Consider the following 12,372-nt stretch of genomic DNA (forward strand, 5'->3'; position numbering starts at 1 on the left):
CTGAATGACTTTATAGTTACCTCATTGTTGAATCACAATTCTCTTAATTACATCTGTGAGATCTATTATTTTTTGTATATTTTCCTTGTGTGATCTGGGGCTGCCTCTCTTCTAAATCACTCCCCTACCTTGATAACATCTCCACAGGCCGCATACTGAGCTCCAAAGCTGCACAGAGCCAAGTCTAATTTACACATTTTCACTGGCATAATATTTAATTATTAAGTTTTCCACCTACTGACTACATTGCAGATTAAGCATTTGTGAGTGTATCTGTGTGTGTGTTGGAAAATTGTGAGGTTGTAGAGACACTCATCTGAGGGTTAAACACAGATGTAGGTCGATGTAGAGTTCTCAGTTTGGCTCATTGTTTTTTTTTTGGATTGAATTTTTGGATTTGGTTTATATTTCTTCTTATGATGCTTTAAAATACACTAGATTTTTCCTATATATTGGAATAATGAACAATGCAAATTAGTGTGAACAATAACAGAAAACAAAACAACCTAACCTACCAACCTATTCAAATATTATTTCACTTATCAGTACTTTTTGTGTAGTTGCAATTGCCTCAGCATATCATTTTGCTGTGGCTGTGGCATATCATATTCAACATTATAATTTGTAATGTATGTTTCATATTTATACTTCTCTCTTCAGCATTCAGTTTTATATTTACCTAAGCATCAAGCAAAACCAATTGTACGCTGTATCCCAGGCCTTTCTATTGGTGGTGTCCAGAGGGAGCAATTCTTTTTACAATTCCAAGTAGAGGGCAGGTGAGTTATTTCTTTGGCTGTGTCTATACACATGACTGTGTTCATGCATATTATAGAGCACCCTATAAAAAATTTTAAGTGCAGACCTACTTCCCTGCACAGGAGATGTATCATACTTTGTTCCAAATGTTCTGACATATAAATGGACATTTTTGGTAATTCACAGCGGAGGGAAATACTTCTCTTTCTCTCTGTTTCTGGAGCAGTATACACTACCGGTGTAAAGTTTTAGAACACCCCAATGTTTCCAGTTTTTATTGAAATTTAAGCGCTCAAGTCCAGTGAATAACCGTAAATGGTACAAAGGAAAGCAGTAAACTGTGCAAGGTAAGAAAAAAGTTTAGGTCACCAAAAACTGAAAAATCATGTAAATTTAATAGAAAACAGGCCTTTTTCAGGGATTAAGAAATTGGTTAATTTACAGCTTTCCTGCAGCAATGGAAGCTAATGAAGCTTTGAAAGTTAATGCAACGATTGATTATTTACAAACCCACTGTGTTACTACACAATCTGATGCATTATTAGGACAATACTGTACTGCAGGGAGTAAGAGAAAAAGGTAACGAAGGACGACAGACTGGTTGGTCCAGGGTTTGTCCTACAGCAAAATAATGACCCAACAGGACAGTGGCCTGTCATGATGAAAGACCAGTACCAGTACCAGTACCAGTATTTAGACCCATGAAGCTGCTTTGGGGTGAACTGAACAGAAGGTGAAAGCAAAGCAAACTACATGTGCAACACATTTGTGGTTACTTCTGTAACAATGTTGGGATGAACTTTCCAAACAATGTTTCATTTCCGTTGTAGAAAGAACGTCATGAGTCTGTTCAGCTGCTGAATGAGTCTAAAATTTAAATTAAGTATAATTATAACTATAATGAACAATGATTCCTAAAATCTCCAATTGTTTTTTTTTTTTTACCCCTAATGCTTTAATTTCAGAAACACCGAGACACTGAATTATGTAAACAACAGCTGGGAAAATGCAGGTGTTCCACAACTTCTGACCAGTAGTGTTTCTATAGCACTAACGGATCTTGTATAAGAGAAATTTTGTAAAAGGAGATGCCAAAAAAACAGCAGAGTTACACACACATGTATATACTAACATGTAAAGTACAGACACACACACACACACACACACACACACACACACATACACACTTCTCTGACTTTGCTAGCACACTCAATCTTTCTGGGCTGGCACTTTGAACAGGAAACTGACAGTATTATGTGACACCATGGAATGTTCTAGGGAGCAGCAGCCTAGCAGCACTGACCTACACCCTACAACAATACCTCTTTTTGTCCTGCCTTTCCCTCAAAATCTCAGCTCCCCTCTCAAATGCAGGTGTGGTGCTCTGCAATATACATGCTTTTTTTTTTTTTTCAACAGGCATAATTAAAAGAAATGAAGTCAGTGTTCTTTAGCACAAATCAGAGCGCTCATGGGAATGACACAATTCTCTCTATACAGGGATTTACAAGAACAGCATGCTACAGCTCATGCCAACTCTCAAGTAAGTTGATCAAATGTAGAGTTTGATTGGTGGACCAATAAAAACAGGAGAAAAAAAACTGCAGCAAAATAAAGAGTTGTAGGCATCTATTTAGAGTACAGACAAGTGTCACTGAATTTTGGATCCTTAAGTATAACTGAATAACATTTCCAGTAAGCTGGGACAATTTTTTGCTGCTCTATGGAAATTGTATAATCTTCATTATGAAGAATGTTTAAATTTCCTGACCAGTCAATTTTAAAACTCATCTGCATGCCTTAAAAACAACATTTCACCTTTTAGCTGGCCTAATATTTACCCATTTCCCTCATTGTATTGTCAACACTAATAATAGGTAAATACACAATTTTGTTTTTAACCAAATTATATTTTCAAATGTCATTGTTTTCAGATGTAGTCTTTGTGATCAGTGAATAACTTAATACTGGGTTGTAGTAGAAGGTAGTTGTTGCACTGAATGTGTTATCTTATTCAACTCTGAAGTTATTTTATTTGACTTCTCTGGATTTACAGTCAAGAGGTTTAGAGTAGAGGTCAGTAAGTGTGACACTCTGCCAAGTTGCATGGGGTTTGAAAAGCAGTCTTCGTTCTTTGGGAACTTGAATTACATCAGTCAGTCAAAACAGTTGTGCAGGTTTCACGGCAGTGAGGCATTTTGTTTAAGTAAATTAGGATGAAACATTTTCTTTTGAAAAGATCCATGTTCTGTATGGCCAAAACCAATACATTTTTTGGCTTAAAAGTTATATGTGCAGAAATAGAAAATGTACTTTTCAACACTTAACCACAAAGAGAAGGAAGTAAGAATTACACAAACATATTTTTATATTGTGGAGCACATACAGACAATAGTTTCCTTTATCAATTCAGTGGTTAATATGTTTTCAGGATTTGATGGAGCTGAATTTTCCTGCTTGCCCTGATGTGAGGGATTTGAGGCTTGCCATGGCTTCATTGGGGTTTCAGCCACACAGCAGGGAGAAGATAAAAAGGGGGGCTTTGGAGGAAGAGAAAAAAAATCACAGCGCATTAAAAACAAATCTACTGGGGGATCCACCAGCAGCTTAAGTGAGCCAAGACGATTAAAGGGTCAGTGGTCATAGACTGCAGGTTGAACGTACCTGATGCCACTCACCCTGGTCCACAAGAGGCGTTGCCAAAACCAATCTCTCAAAATCAAGAACATACACAGGAGACACTGTGAAGGTGAATACAAAGTTACAGTAGATAATGACAACTATCTCAACCGATCTCTTGGCCTGTTCAGTCTTTCTTACTGCACAAGTCTTCTGGATTATAGTAGATTTCTGAATAGTTTTTCCTAACTCCTGGCCAGCTATTAGTTTCAATTTACTTCACTAAGGAAATAGACCTTGAAATATGGTAGAATTGGGCAATCCTTCACAAAACAAGAAACTTTTACTGCTTTTACTGCTTATTTTTATTGTAGTGAACTAATACCGTCAATGTGGAGAGCATCAAGTTACTGATAAGAAAAAAATGATAGTTTAGATAAAATGATAGTTTAGAACCATAACAAACCTTCATTTAATATATTTAGAATTCAATCATAAACTGATTAGGGTGTTACTGTATCTTTGAGGTCTAACAAACAAATTTAATGCATTTCCTTCTTCATTAATGGTATTAAATGTATATATAAATTGATCAATATCAATCATTATGGAAAAATGTATAAAATTCTTGTTGTAGATCTTTGCTTTTTAAGAATTTTGATTTTACTTTTATAACCATTGTTAGGAAAAACATAAAGTAAGAAGAAATATATAGTATATACCAGGTGCCCATGCTAGTTGCAGGGTATCATCATAGTCCTTATAGGCAAGTCTCGCCACTCGGCAGATATCTTGGCAACTTGGGCAGTTATTTTGGACTAACATGCCCAGGCTCTTACCTTAATGAATGGTCACAGGGAAATAAAAACTGCATATATAGAATCATATGTCAAATCTGAGGGGCGGCATGGTGGTGTAGTGGTTAGCGCTGTTGCCTCACAGCAAGAAGGTTCTGGGTTTGAACCCCCTTTCTGTGTGGAGGTTTCATGTTCTCCCCGTGTCTGTGTAGGTTCCCTCTGGCTCCCACAGTCCAAAGACATGCACGTTAGGTTGATGGTGACTCTAAATCGCCCAAAGGTGTGTGAGTGAGTGTGTGTGTGCAGTTGTATGTCTCTATATGTCAGCCCTGCGATGAAATGGCGACCTGTCCAGGGTGTACCCCACCTTTGCCCAGTGTCAGCCCCCCCCCCCCACGACTCAGTTTCCGATAAGTGGTATAGAAAATGGATGGATGGATGTCAAATCTGATAAAAAACACTTAAAATGTTTGGTAACTTTGCCCCAAAATTAGGTTTAAATGTCTTTTTTTTCTCCACAGGTTTAACTTCATCTATGCTTGCTAAAGATTTTTCATGCATCACTGCAACAACACAATTGGCTTGATGTGTTTTCTGTTTGCCTGTTATAAAACAGATGATTGGCTTATTGGGGGGAGGGGCGGGACATATGTCAGACTTTTTTATTCAGGATTATTATTCTCTCATAACGTCTCTGGTAGAATGAATAAAGCTGCATGGCCATTGAGAGGATTTTAAAATTGAACATCAGCACACACACTGTATGTCAGCACATTAAACAACAGTGTCTGTACCATGAATAGACACAAAGATAAATGAAGAAAAGCAACATACAAAAATGCCATTATTTCGTACATTGTCTCTCTGCTTTTGGCTTTGATTACAGTATGAGCAAAGGCATCTGCTGGCCTGTAAGGCAGCCAGCAGTGATTTGGTTTAAAGAGATCATATCACAGACCACTGACTCTTGAAGAACCAGATCGTCTGTGTTTCCTATGATTTGAGCCTGAGCTTATTCTTTCATGTAGAAAGAACACACCCTAGCAGCATGTGCACTAGGCCCATGATGAGCAACAGTGATGGCCAATTAAACAACAATATACACACTGTTTTCACACATCTTGGGTTGCATTTCCTAACAGGAGGAATGGAGGCTCTGAAAACAATCCAAATTTGGGCAGGAAACCACACACTGATGTAGGATACTAGTTAAGAGCCAGAAACAAAGTGCAAATAGAATTCATCATGAAGAATCTGCCAACGGTTTTCAGGTTGTAGAATTTAAATGAATGGTGGAACTTGGGTGAATGACATTATGCACTGTACAGTAGAAGCCGTCTGTTCAGTCGCTCACTCTCCCTTCTCCCTGTTTGAATTGCCAGTCCTCATTAATCAGACCAGAATGTCATTAACTTGTTTAATGCCCCTTAATATCACTGTATCGTTTACCCCACCCCCCCAACAAAAGAACAAAAAACTAAACAAAAAAACACGTACACTGGAAATGAGTCCCAGCTGGGCAGCTTAGAAAGCAAAGGTAACGAGAGAGATTTGGAGGTGGGGTGGGCATAGGTGGGTGGGATGGGGGTGCAAGGGGTGGAGTGACAGACTATTTAGACGTGCTACTTCACTTTGCATTAGAGTGTACAATATCAGGCATGACGAGCCAAAGTGAGGCCAGATTTCAGGCAATGCTGGTCAGGCCTGGAGCGATGGATCACTTACCTTAAGAAATCAAAGTCAATGGCAAAAGATCTGATCTGGATTGGGGCCCAGCGGTACAGAGAGAAAAGTGTGAAACCTGGAGAAAGAGAGACACTCATTGAGGAAATCCATTACCACTGGAGAAGCCAACAAGCATGAAAGGAGCTGTCTTGTTAAATTGGCTGCTTGATAAAGCAGGTCTTTGGCTGGGGAGCCACTCAGAGTCACTGCTAGTGACACCAGACAGAGAAAAGAGAGAGGCCCTTATTGATACGACGAAATGTTGAGTCACTGCAGTCCACCCTCTATGTTTCACTAAAAGAAAAAGTCTTAGTGGAAAATGTGTATTCCACAGGATTCTTCAGTGATTTTCAACTTTACAGTAAAACGTGAATACGCTACCAGTTCAAAAGAAAATCTGCTGGTCATTAGTAGTTTTGCACTTTGCAGGTTCGCAGCATTTAAAAATCATAGCGTGCTAATTTATTTTCTTTGTCCGTTTGATGCATAAAGGTTTGTAATGAGATGCAGCATGTTCCAGTGGGCGAGGAAACAACTTGCTACAAGTCGTCTGACAGACCTTATAGTTTAACAACCACTTCATCATTCACCGGGTGAACACTTCATTCCATATCAAATGTTTATAAGAAACTAAAGATTGTGTGTATAAGTCATTGCAGTCATCAGGACATTCCCTATCTTACTGGCCATTTAGAGGCCATTTAGGCTACAGTATTTCAAAAGTATGGACTTGCATATTTGACTGCCATCAGTAATCTAAGTCCAGGCAGCCACTGGTTTTATCTTCACTATTCCAAAGCTGTTGTATGTTGATGCAGTGCCGACATTTCAAATCAATCTGCACATTTTGTACTAACAAACTAAGTAACTTTGCCACAAGAGGCTTGTCTGTGAGTTTGGCTGCTAGTGCTGTCTCTTTGGGACTGCAGACTTCGGCTTTCTGTACAATTGATGGGATGGTACCTTTTCAAGCAGTGGAAAAGATCTGTTGCATGTCTTGACTTCATCTGCACAGCTCACCTGCATATTTTATTATTGCTTTATCATTATTATAAAGGGTATCGCTCTGCTGTTAACTCACTTTTAGAGGTCAGGTTTCTTCACCATAATTTCCTGTTCTTGTGTGGACGTCTGACTCTTCTCATTGGTTGCTAAGTTTTGTGTTGTTTTCGACTCTTGTTTTGTCCCTAGGCATGTCAGCTACATAAGCCTGTTTCTGTAGCCCAGAAGACTAATTGTGCAGATGATGGTTGACTCAAATGAAGAACAGACACTTTTATCAAAAGTTACTCATCAGTTAATTGTTGTTATTGTGGGATTTTTTTTGTGCTAAGTATCAAGATCATTTTATTGCTCAGCTCTACAAACATGCCTATGGCAGAGTTTGGAGTAACTTTACTCTCAAATGTACAAAAACAACTCTCTTATTTCTGAGGAACCACTAAGAGAAGAAGAAAACAGGGTGAACGACCTTTTGGACAGGCTGTGTACCATGCCTTAGACTAGTGCAGAAAACCTCTCTTTTGGAGTCTGACACAACATGGTCAGAGCACTGAGCACCTCCACTGATTTGGCCTTCTGGAAAAAGCAACACCCCAATGCTGAGATACAACAGCTCATGTAGCCTTACTTTATAAATAATATTTGGCAGGTCAAACCACCTGCATCAAATCTTAAACATAAGAAGAAGAGAGGAAGAAACAGAAGAAAAAAGCCCCCCGATTTTCACTCACGAATGACACGAACATAACCATCCTACTGGCAGACTAGTTGAGATGCACAGTGGCGTCAAACAAAGAAGAATACTGAAATTGATTATATGTACTCTTTGCTGACACCAACACACATAGTATAAATACCTCAAAGGGGATCTCACCCATGTGTACCAACAGTGTTATTGATTGTTTACGGTCACTGGAGAAACAGAAAGTAATCGATGTAACCTGTAACATCGCCCTTACCCTGGGGAAGTCTGTACATGTTTATGTATTACATGTTTAACACCTGTAGCTAGCAGACCACTGCTAGTAATGGAATATACTGTAGCTCAAGTCAAACCAAATATGCTCAATGACTGAGATGTGCTGGAACATTATGTGCAAATATGTTAGTTGTGCTGTGGGTTCACCTGTGTCTCTTATCTTGTCTTTCTATCTTATCTTTTCATAAATGGATGAATTGGAGAGAGAGATTTAAATATGTTGATAACATATGAACAATAATCAAACCTGTAAGGTATTTGCTTTCTCTTACGACACATTCATTAATTTCAAGATTAACGCAAGGGGAGACGCACATCAGCAAATTTGACATTCCTGGACTGTGCGGTCTCCCTGAAAGAAGAGGAGGGAGTCTTAAAATTGAGGTATATAGAAAACCTACACACACAGAGCAGCACTTCTTTTTTGATTTGGGCGTAATTTGAAAATATCAAACGCTGAGGCTAAAACCAGAGAACAGAGGCACATGCAACAGGCTTTGAAAACCTGTCGCTACTCTGACTAACACAAAGCGAGGCAAGCAAACAGGGATCCGTGCCAGGCTGAGAGCAACACCACATAAACACATAGTACCCAGCATCTTTCTTGCCAACACCCACTCTCTTGTCAACAAGCTGGATGACTTGAGACTGCAGATTACTACCCACCTCATGGATAGCTGCATTATGGTGATAACGAGACCTGGCTGCATGAAAACATCCCTGACTTAGCTGTGGAGCTAGCAGGCCACACCCTCGACCCTGTAGGCCACACCCTCTATCATGCAGACCGTGTGTGTGTGCGCGCGTGTGTGTGTAAACGACAGTTGGTGCAGAGACACCACTTTTATTAAGAGGCACTGCTGCCTGGACATGGAGTTTTCAATACTAAAATGCAGACATTTTTACTTGCTGAGTAAATTCTCAGCAGTTTTTATCACAGTTGTATATGTCCACCCTCCTGGACACCCCCTGGTCACCACCTTTCCATCAGGCAGGCTCAGAACTACCCACAAGCTGTGGACAAACTGTTGCATTTATATATTAAATAAATAAACCATGAATATTTTAATGTCAATATATAATGACCATTTGTACAACAATTTATTCCTATTTATCTCTATAGATATTTTTATGCTACTATAAGGAATGGATTCCTGCTAAACTAAGATTTGTTGTGTCTTGTGACTATCGATCTAGACTATGCTTTCTAATTTTTAAGACTCCATTTCTTTGTAAAAAAGGACAGCCTTTCCAGGTAGTGTTTGTGAGACCTAAATCTATCTATGTCCTATCTTCATTTCGCAAATAATAACACTGCATGTCACAGCCAACATCTTGAAGAATAGACAGCCTGGCTGACCAAATCATTATTTTGTGGTTGCGACATAAATACATGGTAACGACAGCTGTGTGATCAGCAGCATTGACTTAATTTTATTTTTAATTTTTACTACATATTTACTCAGGAGATCACTTTAGAAAAGCTCAGCTCAGAGGGGCTGATCGGAGAGAAAAAGATGTGATTGCAAATTAAACCAACTTTATTCAGCTATCTTTGTAAAAACACAACCTCTTATGTCCCAAGTGGAAGGTCTTGAGTGTTGGGCACCCGCATTCTAGCAGTGCTCAGAGCCCAACACACAATCACTGTATGTATGGTATATGGATGGAAATAGACATGAAACGACTGAGGTTGTGGTTACATTTGTGTAGCATGAGTAAAAAGTGAGTTGTTATGCAGCCTGTGCAGACAGCTAGATTAATTAAAGTTGGGGCCTGACTGTTCTTTCAGATGCACATGAGACAGATGACATGGCTCAAACGTCCCCTGTGTAGACATGCTTTAACCTGTCCAACTTATGGCTTAGACTATGTAATTTAAATCACAGAAAAGGGACATACACATTTGTTTATTAATGTTTGATTAATGTTCACAGCATGTAAAAAATGTACCCCCTAAATAACCTCAGTATGGTCCTTTGTTGTTCAGGAGGAAAGTCACTAATGTTGCATCTGAAATTTGACTTGGCCACCATGTGAAACACTGTTTACAGCATAATCTTGTAATAGCTGGTGTCATCTGGTAAATTTGACATTGACTTTCAGTGATTTCAGGAGACATTCATGTCCGAAATCTGATTCCTGCACTGTGCTACCATCCACTACCGTCCTTTGCCTTCCCAACGTTAACGTCACTCTTTGACGGTATACTTTGTCAGAGTAAATCCTGTGGTTGAGTGGAGCTCATGGTTTATGCTTCTTCTTTTCTAAGTACAGGGTTTATACAGTACTAACCCACTGGGTCAGATAGGCAACATATGCTTCTGTGTGGCTCTGAGACATGCATTACAGCGCACAGTTTCCATTGCAGCATACATTTATTTTTCTTTCATTTAAGTGTCACTGGTTGTGGGAATGCTCTCACTTTGCAAGTTGTAACATCATGTGTGTCTCTATCAGATTGTCTTTTTTTTGGGCCTTTTTAATGCCTTTATTAGATAGGTACAGTGAGAGAGTGGGGATGAGAGAGAGGGGATGACATGCAGCAAAGGGCCGCGGGTCAGACTAGAACCCCGGGCCACTGCAGTTAGGACCAAGCCCTAACAGTACACGCTCTACCAGGTGAGCCACTAGGCGCCCCAATCTGATTGTCTTTTTGAACATTCTGTTTTTTTCTCAAGAAAATGAAGACAAGAGATATCAAAAGTTAACAAAGATTTGATATAGAACAATCCCCTCCCCTCTCACGCTACCCAGACAGCAACAACTGAATTAGACACCACCACGGCAGAAAAGTACACACACTGAATGCAAAACAAAACTTCCACATAAATAAATACATTAATTAATTAAACAAAAAATGGGTCAGGTGATATCTTTGGATGTTTGTGAGTTAGACTTCAGGAGTAAGTAGAAGAATGAGCTCCTCAGCGCTGAGAGAAGAGAGACCAGACCATGAGGATCACCTATCTGGCGATTAGGGTGGCATATACCAGGGCATCTTTTTGGGAGTTAGAGAGGGGAATGATTTTTGGTGAGAGGTCATTGATTTCCAGTATATCATCTAGCAGAGTTTTAGGAGGTTTGCTTAAATATTCTTAAGACAAATTGTGATCTTTTTATTGTGACGTATACATCAATCAATCCTTGAAATTTAAGAGAAAAATATGTATGCGAATATAACCACCATAGTTGTCTAATGGCAACAAAACCTCGGCCCAAACTGAGTCTGTTTTGCAGGGGTAAAATCTGCAGCTTACAACTTCCATTTCTTTTCCACATCTCACTTCCTGCATGTTCAGTCATAATCATACCTATATTTGAGGCCTTGGATGGGAGAGCGAGTCACAAGAAACCAGATGACAACTGTCCCAGGGAGCCAACGTTATATTTCAAACCACACACCATTACATCCTTAGCTGTAGGAGTTGCACTGAGAACACGGGCTCTGGAAAAATTGTATTACAATTTAGTGGACTAGTTGAAAGCTTTTAAAACCAGAGTCTTAATATGAAACAGATGTCAAAGTTTGATTTGGTTGCAGTGATTCCAGGAGTGAACATGTGTCTCAACAATGTGCCAAATTTCTGACATCTTAGATATTCAGTCTTCCAACACCATTTATCCCCCGAATTAACAACATAAATGGACTGCAATAATTCATTCAAGACTTTTTTCCAGAGGAGAGTAATTTTTAAAAAAGCGAGTCAGATGATTTTTTCAGACAAGGGCTTTTACATCTTTTAAGCACAAAACCACAGTGGAGATAACTGCCAAATCCTCAAATGAAATACACTGTACTTAACTGCAAAACCAATAAACTGATAAATTAATACTTTTCAATATGATCTCAATTCCCTCTTTCTCTTTTTGTGAGTAATGCACATTATATTTGAGCATGCCAAAAGTTTAAATGAATGTGAAACTTTACTCTGATCTTCATTATTAAGATATTTTCCAGGGGCATTTAATTGGCGCCGCATGTCCTTCTCCTCCTCTTCCTTTTTCCTCTCATTCATCTTCTTATTTTGTTGTGCATTACTTTGCACTATCTGCTGCCATAAACATCTAATAACAAAGAATCCAGAATCTTCTGTGGCTACTCCTTAAACCTTTCTTCTGATGTATCTATTCTTTGCATAATATCCATGAATATTCACATGTTACTATAAATATTTTATCTATGTTTCTCATTATTGAGGATCAGCTGAATGTAATGGTGGAACTGCGTTATTGTAAGAGTAATAATCACATACTGGATGTTGAAATGATGTGTTTTTCAGCACACATGTATTTGAATTAATTGTGATTGCACATAGAGCATTAAGGCTGAGTATTCTGGACATTCCTGTGATCTTTCTCAGTGTTGAAGTGTGTGCTGGCCAATTCTGAGGCAGTGGTCCATAATGAGACATATTAGAATTACAGTAGATATTTAAAAGGCAGGGCAAATCAAAAGGCTTTCCACCTCTGGGTGGAGGGTAATTTAGC

Source organism: Trachinotus anak, unplaced genomic scaffold (genome assembly GCF_046630095.1).
Source record: "Trachinotus anak isolate AG129_WGS33_773 ecotype Australia unplaced genomic scaffold, CSIRO_AGI_Tana_v1 ptg000011l, whole genome shotgun sequence".
Classification (NCBI taxonomy): domain Eukaryota; kingdom Metazoa; phylum Chordata; class Actinopteri; order Carangiformes; family Carangidae; genus Trachinotus; species Trachinotus anak.